We start from the raw sequence: 3,658 nt of genomic DNA on the forward strand, positions 1-3,658 counted from the left end.
CTTTATTTTTGATTTTAGTTATTTGGGTCCTCTTTCTTTTTTCTTTGATGAGTTTGCTTAAAAGTTTATCAACTTGGTTTATCTTTTCAAAGAGCCAGTTCTTGGTTTTGATCTTTTGTATTTTTCTTTTAGACTGTATTTTGTTGATTTCCACTTTGATCTTTATTACTTCCTTCCTTCTACTCACTTTGGCTTTGTTATTCATTTTCTAGTTTCTTTGGATTTAAGGTTAGATTGTTTATTTGAGATTTTTCTTGAGGTAGGCATGTATTACCATAAATTTCCCTCTTAGAACTTCTTTGGTTGTGTCCCATAGATTTGAGGTCATTGTGTTTTCATTTTCATCTATCTCAAGGTATTTGATTTCTTCTTTAATCTTATTGTTAACCCATTCATTATTTAGTAGCATGTCACTTACTCTCCATGTGTTTGTGTGTTTTTCAATTTTCTTCTTGAAGTTGATTTCTATGTTCATACCATTTCGATCAGAGAAGATATTTGATATGATTTCAGTCTTCTTAAATTTATTGAGACTTATTTTGTGGCTCTAACATATAGTCTATCTTGGAAAATGTTCAATATGAACTTGCGAAGAATTTATATCCTGATGCTTTGGGGTGAAGTATTCTAAAGATATCAATTATGTTCACTTGGTCTAATGTGTCATTTAAGGCCAATGTTTCCTTGTTGACTTTCTGTCTGAATGTTCTGTCCATTGGGGTGTCAAAGTCTCCTATAATCACTGTATTACTGTCAATCTCTCTCTTTCCATCAATATTTACTTTATATATTTAGGTGCTCCTACGCTGGGTGCCTAAATGTTTGCAAGGGTTATATCCTCTTGTTAGATATCCCCTTTATCATTATGAAATGTCTTTTTTTGTCTCTTGTTACAACCTTTGTTTTAAAGTCTATTTTATCTGATACAGGTATTGTTTCCCCAGCTTTTGTTTTGTTTTGTTTTCACTTGCATTAAATATTTTTTCTACCCTTTTATTTTCAGTTTGTGTGTGCCTTTCAATCTGAACTGGGTCCCCTGTAGACAGCATACATATGGGTCTTGTTTTCTTATTCATTCAGGCACCTTATGTCTTTTGATTGAAATATTTAATCCATTTACATTTAAAGTAAATAATGATAGGTATGTAGTTAATGCCATTTTATTATTCACATTTCTGATCTTTCTCTTCTTCTCAAAGAAGTCCCTTTAACATTTCTTGTAGTACTGGTTTGGTGGTGATGAAATTCTTTAGCTTTTTTTGTGTGTGTCTGGGAAACTTTGTCCTTCAGTTGTAAATGATAGCTTTGCTGAGTAGAGAAATCTTGTTGTAGGGCCTTACTTTTCATCACTGAATAGTTCATGCCTATTATTTCTTGCCTGCTGTGTTTCTGTTGATAAATCAACTGACAGACTGATGAGAGCTCTCTCATAGGTAACTATCTGCTTTTCTCTTGCTGCTTTTAAGATTCTCTCTTTGTCTTTGACCTTTGATATGTCTTGTTGTAGGCTTCTTTGAGTTCATCTTATTTGGGACATTTTGTGCTTACTGGGCTTGTATGTTTATTTCTTTTGCTAAGTTAGGGAAGTTTTCTGTCATTACTTCTTCAAATTTGTTTTCAATTTGTTGTGCTCTCTTCAACTTCTAGTACCTATGGGGAACTTTAGAAAGACATGCACATGCACAGATAAGACACACCTTCAGAAAATTCCTGAGAGGACTTTAATCTTTCACCTGGGCTGATCACTAGGCTAAGCGTTGAAGGTGCACCCCAGCATGAAGAAACTCTGCAGAGACTGAGAGATAGAAGGCTTCTCTCTCTCTCTCTCTCTCTCTCTCTCTCTCCTCTCTTCTTGTCACTTAGGGAAATCTCTGTAAAAACATTAGCTGAACACATGCTACATGAACAGAGACCTAGTCATCACACACAATAATGAATAGCCTTTGCAAAAATAGTTTGAAAAAGTCTCGAAACAGACTATTATAGTCTTCAACAATAAAAAATATCAAACCCTGGGAAAAGGTGATAATCTGATATCCAAAGTTACCACATTAAAATAATTAAATGCCAAGTTTTTAACAACAACAAAAAAAAATCACGAGGCATACAAAAAAGAAAAAAGAAAACATAGCTCATTCAATGAACAAAAGAAATTGATAGAATCGATTTCTCAAGAAGCCCAGGATTTTACAAAGAATTTTATAGCCAACTTGCTACACAAAGACTTTAAACAAATTAAAAATATACTGAAAGAGCTAACAGAAAACACAATAACTAATTACTAAAGGAAATATAGTGTTGTTTGAGAGAATAGATGGTTAGCTTCCCCTTGATGGATGGAAGAAACCATCAGGCCTGACAAATAAGACATTGTCACCTACTTTGTGACATCTAACTATGGTTAAAAATAATTTTTAAAAGAGTGAAAGCAAATCAAGAAAATTATATATAAAGAAAATGAGTAAATCAACAATGAGATGAAAATTATAAAAAGGATCTGAATCAAAATTATGAAGCTTAAAAGTACAATAACTAAAGGAAAAATTAACTAGAGAAGTTCAAGAGCAGGTTTGAGCAGGCAAAACAAAGATTCAGTGACCTTGATAATAGAATGATTGAAATGATCAAATCTGAAGAACAGAAAGAACAAAGAATGAAGAAAAGTGATGAGAGCTTAAGGGATTTATGAAGCACCATAAAGCCAACCAACATATGTATTATGAGAGTCCCAGAAAAACAGAAAGAGAAAAAGATGTAAAGATTATTGGAAAAAATACTGGTCAAAATCTTCCCAAATTTGATAAAAGATATGACTTTACAAACCCAAGATGTTCAACAAAGTCCAAGTAAGATAAACTCAGAGTCCCACACTGACACGCATTATAATCCAAATGTCAAAATACGAAGACAAAGAGAGTCTTGAAAGCAGCTGGCAAGAAATAACTTGTTATGTACAAGTGATCCTTAATAATATTATCAGCGATTTCTCTTCAGAAATCTTGGAGACCAGAAGGCAGTGAGATGACATACTTAAATTACCGAAAAAAAAGAAAACTCAGCAAAGAAGTCTGCATCTGGGAAAACCATCCCTCAAAAATTAAGAAATCTTCTTCTCCCTCCCCAAGCAAAGTAGTTTATCACCTCTAGACTTTCCCTACAATAAATGATAAGGGAATTCTTAAGGTTGAAATAAAGTAGACAATATAGATAATAACTCAAACACATATGAAGAAATAATGATCTTCAGTGAAGGTAAATATATAGGCAATATAAAACTCAATATTACCGTGATTTTGATTTGTAGCTTCACCTTTTATTTTTTGCAGAATTTTAAAACAAATACATAAAAATTATAAATTTGTTATTCTTCATAAAATGTATAAAAATGTAATTTGTGACATCAACACAACATAAAAGGTGTCAGATCTGTACAGAATTAGAATTTTGATATGTGATTGAGGCTAAGTTGACATCAGTTTATATTATATTGCAACTTTGGGATGTTATATATTTCCAATGTTAACTACAAAGAAAATATGTATAGAATATACACCAAATGAATGAAAAGAAAAATCAGAATATGTCATTACAAAAAAGGTAAATAAAACACAAAAAGAGGTCAATTATGGAGGAAATGAAAGGGAAAATATAGAAGACA

The 3,658-nt window shown here is 32.1% G+C and overlaps 1 non-coding gene across 1 annotated transcript; it reads left to right on the forward strand.

Moving 5' to 3' along the window:
- The first annotated feature begins 2,295 nt into the window (after nucleotides 1-2,295).
- LOC120594168 (U6atac minor spliceosomal RNA) lies at nucleotides 2,296-2,416 on the forward strand. Its single transcript, XR_005650506.1, has one exon. It is a non-coding gene; the product is annotated as a U6atac minor spliceosomal RNA (small nuclear RNA).
- Nucleotides 2,417-3,658: the final 1,242 nt, after the last annotated feature.

The sequence above is a fragment of the Pteropus medius genome, unplaced genomic scaffold (assembly GCF_902729225.1).
Source record: "Pteropus medius unplaced genomic scaffold, Ma_sr-lr_union100, whole genome shotgun sequence".
Taxonomy (NCBI): domain Eukaryota; kingdom Metazoa; phylum Chordata; class Mammalia; order Chiroptera; family Pteropodidae; genus Pteropus; species Pteropus medius.